The 10,505-nt window shown below is 40.9% G+C and overlaps 1 long non-coding RNA gene across 1 annotated transcript; it reads right to left on the bottom strand.

Moving 5' to 3' along the window:
* Positions 1 to 327: 327 nt before the first annotated feature.
* On the bottom strand, positions 328 to 9,461 carry LOC127347222 (uncharacterized). The gene is made up of 3 exons (XR_011744443.1): positions 9,288 to 9,461; positions 8,128 to 8,283; positions 328 to 382 (listed from the first exon to the last, which is right to left on the bottom strand). It is a non-coding gene; the product is annotated as an uncharacterized lncRNA (long non-coding RNA).
* Positions 9,462 to 10,505: the final 1,044 nt, after the last annotated feature.

Below are 10,505 nucleotides of genomic sequence, written 5' to 3'. Positions count from 1 at the left end.
CTAGAACTTATTTTGGATGAAGAGAACCGCTGGCATTATGTCTACTTGTCTGCCATATTATCTTATTTTCTTATGAAAAAATTACCACTTCTGAAATCATACCTTAAATATCTTCACTGTAATTCTGATTTGTCCACTAGATGGCTCCAATGTATCTCCTGGAGTAATGGTAGCTGTGTTTACAGGTACAAAGCCAACACAATCCAGGTTAGCACACCCATCCTTCGTATTATCCTTCCATCCAAATTAAGAGCACATGTCAAGAATATATTAATTAAACATCGACCTTAAATGAAAGAAAACTTTTTATTAATTGATCTAATCTTACCATCCAGTAGGTAAAAAAATGTGTTTTGCTATCACCATATCGTTCAGGTTTAACCTGAAAGAAAAATACATGTTAGCCTAATTGCATACTCCTTTGAAGTAACTACGATAATCCGCATCATCAATATAAATTATACCATGATCTTGTGTTTAGGGACCAAAATTCTAGTAGAATAGATGTGACTAACAAACACAATGCATGATAATAGAGAAAAACCGTGCTATGGCAAAGGAATAAAAGACAGTTGCCATCTGGACCCTTTATTCAAGCCATATCTGCATCTTGCTAACTCAAGGAGCTGTGCAAAGAGATTCCTTTATTCAAGCCATATCTGCATCTTGCTAACTCAAGGAGCTGTGCAAAGAGATTAATAATTATCTCTCTTCTTCCCATTGAGATACAAATGGCAGCGGTTAGGTGATGGTCAAGCATTCATGGCAGCTACCAGCCCAACTTACGCTGAGTGCCACCATACCTACGAAGTTGCTGCCTAGCGGACATGAACCAAAGCAAGACTTCTTTTCTTACACGGTTAAGTAAAAAGTAACCATGTTTGGCAGAAAACGTCTCCACTCTTGTCGCTGCCAGACGATCATATCTCTACTACTTATCTCTATCTCTACTACATATAAAGGCACAAACTTGTGTTGGAAAATTGAATCCCGGCCCTTCATCTGTGTACATCGCATGGTTCAGATTCGTCCATTCTCCCCTCCCGTAATTGACGCCCTCTTCCGTTCATGAGGCTTCATCCCGTGGAAAATAAAATCGCACGACCTAGATCAAGATCGCCCCATGCTTCGCCCGTGGAAAAATAAACTGCCTCTCACTACCTAGATCACGATCGCCCCTACTTTTCAACCTGACTCCCCATGTCCCGCCGCCTTCTCTCCGCGTGACGCCACCAAGGGCGATCATCTCTATCTCTATCTCTACTACATATAAAGGCACAAACTTGTGTTGGAAAATTGAATCCCGGCCCTTCATCTGTGTACATCGCATGGTTCAGATTCGTCCATTCTCCCCTCCCGTAATTGACGCCCTCTTCCGTTCATGAGGCTTCATCCCGTGGAAAATAAAATCGCACGACCTAGATCAAGATCGCCCCATGCTTCGCCCGTGGAAAAATAAACTGCCTCTCACTACCTAGATCACGATCGCCCCTACTTTTCAACCTGACTCCCCATGTCCCGCCGCCTTCTCTCCGCGTGACACCACCAAGGGCGATCATCGTCGCCGTGCTTGGATCCAGAACTGCTCCAACATCCCTCACCCTTTCCCTCTCTCCTCACTGCCCACAGCGCTCCCGTAATGACTAGAGAACAGGTGGTCGGCGATCTTGGACGGCTGGAGAACCGGTGGTCGGCGGCGCTTTGAGGGTAGATCCCGGACATCGCGATCACATTCACACTACCACCGAGGTATCAGCCGTCGCGAGAATGCCGCCAAGTCTGCCCGACGATACTGATGCTAGAGATTGCCGTTGACAAGTTGTCCAACCAAGAGGAGGTCGGACGACTTCGCCCTACGCCAAACCTGACGAGGTCACCCCCGTGTTCGTCACAGGGCACTGACGATCTAGCAATATTCATCCGGCCCTAGGTATCTCGGCTCCCTTGCTATCCGTTCTTGCAAGATCTCCGCCACATGGTAGGCTCGCCCTACAGATTGCAACGGTGGCCACTGGCCACATTTGCTGTCTTCCACGCCCTCTCTTTTAGCCTGATATACCCTCTCTCCTAATCTGATGGTTCTGTTAGTTTTTCAGTTAGTAGGATTTGGTATTTGAGTTGAGGTACTGTGTAATTTCAGTGCATACTTACTAACTGTGCTGCTTGGAAGATTTTTTTTGATAAGTTCTGTGTACTGCTATTTCCTTTTGTGCAAATTATGGGTCCATAGGATGAAATTATGCAGTAAAATTTGATGTCCCTTCATGATCACATGCATTTCCTCCTTACATACTGCTTGCTTATGGGCTACTGATAACAATGTCAATTGGCTAGATTGTACAAATATTCATATTATTCTTTCTATCATGCTTTTTAAGATGCAAAGACGTACTCGATGGAGATTGGTTTAGATTGAGCCCAGTTTTATACTACAGGCACGCAGCTATTGGTTTTCTTTTAAATGTATGGATGAATGTAAATATGATGTAGTATGATATACTCAAGTTCACTTCGGTGTGCGTGCAAAAGGTTAACGGATGACGAAAGTGTTAAACGTTGTTTCAAATGTTGAATTAGTCTTCTAAATTTAATAAAATTACATGATAATTATCGTTTTAAATTAGAGGAACAAAAAGATATATGAACATTAAGTCAAGTTGTATGTTGAGATGTAGCGAAAATGTGACCTGGAAATTGATACATACGGGTTGAAGGATTGTAATATGCGGACCACAATGGAAAAGTGTGGAATAGATGTTGCACAAATGAAACGCACGTACACGCTAACTAGTTAGAATATGTGTGCGCAGCTCGGTGAACCAGGACGTAAAAGTGAAATATGTTTGAAATATGCTAAAAAATATTCTAAATATTTTAATTTTTGAAATATGTTTTGTATGTACCGGGTGTATATGTACCCGGGTTCAGTTTTGAGTTTTTTTTTGACATGGAGTTTTGAGTTTTTGATCTTGACATGCAGCATAGCCACATCGTTACATATTTACGGCCTTCTTGATTCCGGAATGTCCGATCCTATGTTTAACTCAAAGTTATATGTCCGTCCCACCTCACCAAATCTTCCACCTCGTCAAAGTTATGTGTCTGTTCCGCTCGGTTCATCTAATTTGTTCCATTTCTTGTGTTTTGTCCCGCAATACGACGTACCCCAGATTAGGTGTTGCCCGTCCAAACTACCTCTCCTCCCGACCTACTACTATTAGGAAGAAAAAATTCATCGTGTTCTCATACGGATGTGTGATATATTTTCACCTTCTCTCACGATTTTCTCCCTCCGCTCCTTTTCTTCCAACATATAATTTTCTCCCTTTATCTAGCTCCGTTCCTTTGTTCTGTTTATTTGATTTCGTTTTTTTCCTTTTGTTGTAGTTTGACCTTCTTGCCCGTTACAAGGAACCATCGGTGTTTGCGCTTGGATGGCTTACCTACGGTGGCTTGTTGTTTCATGCATGCGCATTGGGCTGATCAATATAGGGTGTTGGCTTAGTAGCGAGGTCAGACCATGTGTTTCCTTTTCCGTGATTTGTGTTTAGGTTGTTTCTTATTTATATAACCCACACGCTAAAAAGTGCTTGAATGCTATTTATCAAACAGAGCATTCATTTTCTAACAATCCGATGCGACAAAAATGAGCCAGATGGAGCTGCGCTTAGGAGCTTCGTCCCGACATATCAGCACCTAAGCACTGACACTTTTCTACTCCCGATTCTTCCCCAACCCGCCGCTGATCCCTGGACTACTGCCGCAACTGTCCGCTGAGTTCCCGCCATCACCGCCGCCTTTTTTTGCTGCCTCCCACTGATTTTCCGCCGTTGTGCGTCTGGTCTTCCATCATCGAGCCTTGCGTGCTCCCTGCTGTGTTGACTGCCTGCGACCAACGCCATCACATTTCCTCCTCCAACTCAGCTGAGGACATCTTCCCCGTGAACATCGCATAAGGGATCTCCATCTACAGTGGCGCGAGGAGGCTCGCCGTCCTGGCTACCGAGGAAGAGAACATGAGAAGTTGCCGCGAGGTTGTCGTGAGGAAGGAGAGACAGTGGGTCTCAGTGCGCGTGAGAGAGAAATCAAAGATGATCATCATTGCGGGGAAGGAAGCGAGCATAGGGATGTGAGAGACCTTGTCCCTTTTTCATTTTAGCCCTCAAATTTTTGGGTTAACGAATTTTACATGTACTTTTCTGTTTAGTCTTTTTTAGACTTAGTTGAATATTGCATTTTAGTCCCTTCCGCCAAAGATCGCACACTCGATGGCATATCCCATCTTTATTTCGCTCGATTCGCTCCTATCACCAACATATACCAATTGTAATGGCCCCTGCCATCCCGCCCTCCCCATTGTCCTAGAGCTTCGATGCGCCACCGTTCGACCTCCCGATGAGGATCGTTGTTCTAGTTGCATCCCAGAGGGCATGGTTGCAACTAAAAACACAACAAACAATAACTTATTTAAAGGAGTGTAGCAAATGCATCTATTCCCTTTGCAACATGTATGGCATGGCTGCAACTAGAACACCACGAGCAACAACTGTTCATATGAGTGCATCAAGTATAACATGCACAAAATGCAACCCCATTTGGGGATGGATTCTGAAGTTGTGCACCATCATCGTGAACTTACGTATCACCGTGCCTAAGTTTCCTCATATCATGGGTCGTGTTTTGCCTTGTAATTGTTTTACGTTGCAAGAGCTACATATTTTATTAGGTTTAAGTTGAAAGATCTACATGGTGTAGTTGCATCCACTATTAGCTTATGTTGCAGCAACTATAGGGTTTAGTTACATTTATTATTAGATTAAGTTGCAAGAGCTTCATGATTTAAACTAGTAGGAACTAGCTATAGATTGAAAGGCTTTCCGTGGCTTATATAAAAGTGCATGCTCCACAGGATAATTTCAATGGCGCATGCAAACCATATGCGCCACGGAAATTTGACCACTCTGTTGCACACGCAAACCACATGAATCATAGAAATGTGTATGCGCAATTATGTGTAAAATATTGCTATATATATGCGCCACATATTTTTTTTTGGACTTTTAAATTATAGATTTTTAAAAAACTTAGATTTTTTTATATATAATAATTTTAAGAATCTTTTCCAATTTTGGAAATTCTAGGATTTTTTATTTTTTAAATTAGCTTTTTAAATTTCTAGAAATTTAGTTTTTTGAATATCTTTTATTTTCTAGATTATTTTGATATTTTTCATTTTTTGAATTTTAAATTTCAGTTTTATGAAATTTTAGAATTTCAAAGATTCTTCTAATTTTTGAACTTCAAGGATTTATTTCATATTTTTGATTTTTTTTTTGTAATTTCTAAATATTTAGAGTTTCTAGAATTTTTTATTTTTTGAATTTTTGAATTATTGAATTTTAACATTTTTTCTGAAATTTCCATTTCTTTGGATTTTTGTAATTTTTGAATTTCCTTCTAATTTTTTTTGGCTTAAGAGGGTTGATATCAATAAGAACTTTAGTAGCTCAACAACTACATGTTTTAGTGGCACCTGTTATCAAGTTAAGTGGCAACTACTACATGCTTTAGTTGCATCCATTATTAGGTTAAGTTTCAACAACTAAATTTAACAAAGCATATACAAATGAGATATAGTTTCGAAGATCTCGTCATGAGACGCCCAATCGTGAAAATAGTCGCAGTTCCTATACACAAGTTATGACTTTGAAAATTTTCTCCATATGAAATTAAATGCACATGTGGTGTTTTTTGGGTGATTACTGTGAGTTGTCATAAACTTTCCTTTTTGAAAAGTGAGGTCTTTACTTTTATAAATGGGTGCTAGAATAGACAAACTAGCACCCAGGTGGGTGGATGCTGCCTAGCCAAGTCTTATTTATATGGGCTGCAACCTTTGCTTGTACACCATGTTTTTCTGTCTTATTCAGGCTTCCAATATTGTTTTTAGTCCAGCTTAAAAGTAGTTATCAACATGCCACGTAGGGTTGTTTCAATTCTTGGAGAAATTCAGCAATTAATGGTATCGACATATATGCAGAGCTTAAGAAAATGGTTATAGTTTGCAACATATTGTCAGGACACATCTAACTCAGATGTATTTACAGCCATACAGGTATTGCCGTCATACTTCTTTTCTTTTGTACAGAGTGCACCATGCATCGTATAGTTATACCACAGTCTACTAATCTTTCTTGGATACCCATTTTGTCAGAATCATTACAGACCGAAAATCTTTACATGGTGCTAGCTAGCAACAGAAACGAAGAACCCACTTGGTCCCTCATTGGAAACGATAAGTATTTAATATAATCGTACAATTTAGATAGACAATAATTAAGTTGCAAACATCAGAATTACTGCCCAAATAGAACATTTGTTTTGGTTTTACTCTATGTGCTTCAGCTTTTCTCTACATGAAGGAGTTTTTAAACATAAGCGATGAACCCGACTTTAGATTAACAAAGCCATCAACCGGCAAGGAGTACAACAAAACCGACAAGTAAAAAGAAACAAAAAAACTGGGGTTACCAGCTAGAAATACAGGCACAGGGGTGATGCAAAGCTACAGCCTAAACCAAAAACAGACCAGGCAGATCCGAGCAAGGCTCTAGACTACAAGATCTACAATAGCGTCCGAGGCTACAACTAAACACCGGCAACTCGACCTGAAACTTCAAGCACCGAGCCGCCACTCCGTGGAGCCGCACCAGACTGAAGTAGCACACCGGACCGCCTAGCAAAGGACCACCATCACCGAGAGAACTAGCTAACTGCGGTAGTGAACATGCGAGCCTCCATAGATCAAAGGGGGAAACTTCATGACAACGCCTTCAGGAAGGGGAACGGCACTCACGAGCGTCGCCGTTGTCGGTACAAGGGAGCTTTCGCGGAAGCTTGAACACCCACTCCAAGGAAAGCCCGAGTCTTTGCACCTGCCGTCAGGACAGTCACCAGCTGTTGAAGACCACCGGTGTCCCCCGTGCCACGACACAAGCTCTGATAGCTACCCTAGGCTCGAGAGCGGCCACGCAAAACGAAGGCACGCCATTTAAATGAAGATGGTCACAACAAACTCAGGGCATCGAACAATAGGTATTTCAAGGAGGACCTCGAAGAGAGCGCAAGTCAGCAGGGCAGCAGACAATACACCGGGGGAAGGCAACCAGCGGCAAGAGTGTGTCATGGCATGCCTCCACTGAGGTGAACGACATCCGAAGACGCCGTCGTCGCCGGCAATGGCCGAAGCCTTGCGGTGCTTTCACGGACACACCATCGTGCACGCTAGCGTCCCTGCAGGCCAAACCCAACGAGCTAAACCAATCCTGCAGGCTCAACTCTGAGATGCATCGTCCCCACGATCGTCACAATTGGCCGGGGAATCATGCAGTCGGTGGCGACGAGACTCGCCACCATGCCAATGAAGAGCTATCCACACCGCCAACAACCCAGTCTCTTTCAAGCGGAGCAACCCGAGAGAGGCAGACGCGATGTCCAAGCCCCTGCAGCGGACATCCGCAGCTAGTACGCCGGGCACCGGAGCCGCCCAAGCTCCGGAACCTTACTAGCCATGGAGAGGAACCCATGCCTAGCAGGACCAACTCCAGCGCATCTGGCCCACCCAGCCTGTGGCTGCCCAGATGAGGCCAAGACCTAGGCCCGCCAGCCTAGATCTGGGCCTCCGCTGCCACCCCTGACCACGGCCACCCCGGCAACCAGACGCCAGCGCCGCTGCCGACCGGACAAACAGTCTTCCTCTCCACATGAAGGAGTTACAAGATGAAAAATGGTATATAGTAGTTTGGGCTAAAAATAATTGGCTTAAAAACATAGGTCCCTCGAGAACTATTTCCAATTCATCTAAGTTTTCAAGTACTCTACACAGGGCATCATCTAGTACGATATATCTTCTAGCCAAAACATAGATAGCTGCATGCATATAGTCCACTGAAAATTCACTTATCTACCATATAAACACTTCAAGCATAATTCTACGGGGCTTTTTCTATATACCTGAAATTTCTTCACATGCATCAAATTATCAAAACTTATGTCATATATTTTCCAAGATTGTTAGGATGATGACTATTATTGCTCATAAATATTGTAAAATGGAGACAAAATTACCTCCCATCCAGCTATAACTTGGGTTTCCCTATTGCCGTCAGCTACCCAGATCTGGGAACCAACTGATTCACCCTTCTTTAAATTTGGAAAAGCATAGACATCCATAGTCGCTATAGCACCAGCATATTTGGCTTCGCTTGATTGATATGCACAATACTGTAAGAGATAATAAGAGACAATGTCATGTTTCAGTTGACACATGTCCTCCTTTAATAACAAATACACATATGAACAACAATTGATATATAAGGTCTATCTAGCCTTGAATCCCATCAGAGGCTTGGGTTAAGTGTTGATTTTGTGTATGTCGTGATAATTTACTTTATTAATTAAGTTCGAATAAAATACCAGGGAGTAGAATAAATCTACACTCCATCAACCTTTAACCCTTTTGCTATTGTGCTCAGCGCCATCTACAGAACTTAAACAACTCATCTTTCATTTCCCGATCAATATGAAACCTTAGTATAAGTAGTGTCTTGATTACATTAGATTAGAGATAGATTAAGTTAATTGTTATTATAATAGAGACTCGAAAAAGACCTATCATGCCTCATAAACAAAAATTATGACATAAGGTCAGGCTAGCTCCATCATGGACACACTACCACGCTTGGTCAGACTCTTCCTTCACAATTGAGTTGTAGAAGGATATTTGAGCTGATTTTTTTGAAGTTGTAGAAACAGCCCGCAGGTGTGTTGTATACAAGTTTGAGATTTTTTTTCCAATACATTAATTTTGTTAGCTGGTCCTACAATATCACATCCTATACAATTCTTCTCCGTGGAGGAGGTTGGAGTGGTCATAGTGTTGTGGCCTCGATGTAGTAAGAGATAAGAAGACGATTCTAATTGCCTGATGTGGATCGATGGTAGAAAAAAATACGATAGCCGGCCACATAAAAATCAATCAATGGCTTAATAGATATCATCTCACTAGAATTTGTCATGATGAAGTATTGTTTAAGGCACTAGACCCAACATAAATTGGATGTAATGAAATACATAACATATCTTATGCATTGAATAATAGCAAAAATCATGCATATGGTGTAGTACTATGCCTTGGTGGAAAGAATCAAGTTTTCTATACGGTATATTTGCTTTCTCAACAGATAAAATCGTTGAAAAATATTGTAATACAAGCATTTAAAACTTACGTGTCCTATTTGATGCGCTCCTTGGTTCGAATATGGTCTCAGCTTGGAAGCTGCTGTATGTGTGACCTTCGAAGTGGTATTAAAGGATGGCACTCGGATGTAATCTAATAATCTCCTTGGATAGTCATAGTAGCTTGATGTTGCCGAACTTGCTGCCACATGATTCAAAGAAACTACAAAGAATACTAAAACGAAAAAACGCACTTCTTGTGGCATTTTGCATGCGTGACTGTGATCTCCAATGAAATTGGAATAGAGATATCGCCTAGAAATTAAGAAAATAAGGAACAGTTTTACACCCGTCTATTTTGTCCGAAATGTTGTGTTTGATGCAACCTTAAATAGAAGAGTTATGTGCATCCTCTCCTTGGACGAATTTATTAGTTGTAATCCTGAGATATATCTTTTAATTAATGAAAATATGTAGGTATATTTTTAATTAGGTACCAAACAAAATTGCAATAAGGAGTAGTAGATAATTTGGAGATTCTTTATGCGAGTTATTTGTGCATAGCCCTCACAAGAAAAAAAAAACGAATGTGCATATAAAGCTATTCTACCAAACTAAATCTTAGCCTCTCTGGAGAAGATTGATATGGATACTCCTTTACTAGTAATTGTTTGCATACATAGGGATATCTTTCAATTAAGGAAATCATTAGTATTGAGATATGGAATGCCTTCTTTTTGACAATAATTTATTCCCTTGATTACAATAAATGCATAAGATATATCATTGGTACCTCAAAATGATTAATTTCATTAATTGAAAGCTATCTTGGTATACAATGATATTTAGGGCAATAAATGGGTATATTACCTCATCGGTTCCAAAATACATCGGTCTAGTCTTCCTAAAGATAAAAAGTTTACACTTCTCCAGGTTCAAAATAATTGGCTAAAAATGGATGTATCTAGACATATTTTAATATCTAGATACATCTATTTTTGGGCAATTATTTGAAACCCGAGGGAGTACAACATTTACCCTACAAAGTTGATATGTAGATTCATTATGAAGTTATTTATCACCATTTGGCATATTTTAAAGCTACCCAAACAAATCATCGCTTAGTAGCATAGAATTTTTTTTTTGTATATGGATGCAAATTAATATGAGCTACAAATCATTCGAGAACCAACCTATGGTTAGATGGTTAGGGGGGAAGAGGCACCCCTAGCCCACCTGAGTTCAAACCCTAGGTTTGACACTTTGAT

This window comes from Lolium perenne, chromosome 4 (genome assembly GCF_019359855.2).
Source record: "Lolium perenne isolate Kyuss_39 chromosome 4, Kyuss_2.0, whole genome shotgun sequence".
NCBI lineage: Eukaryota > Viridiplantae > Streptophyta > Magnoliopsida > Poales > Poaceae > Lolium > Lolium perenne.
Note: the sequence above shows the minus strand (reverse complement) of the source record. Positions and strands in the feature narration are given on the sequence as shown.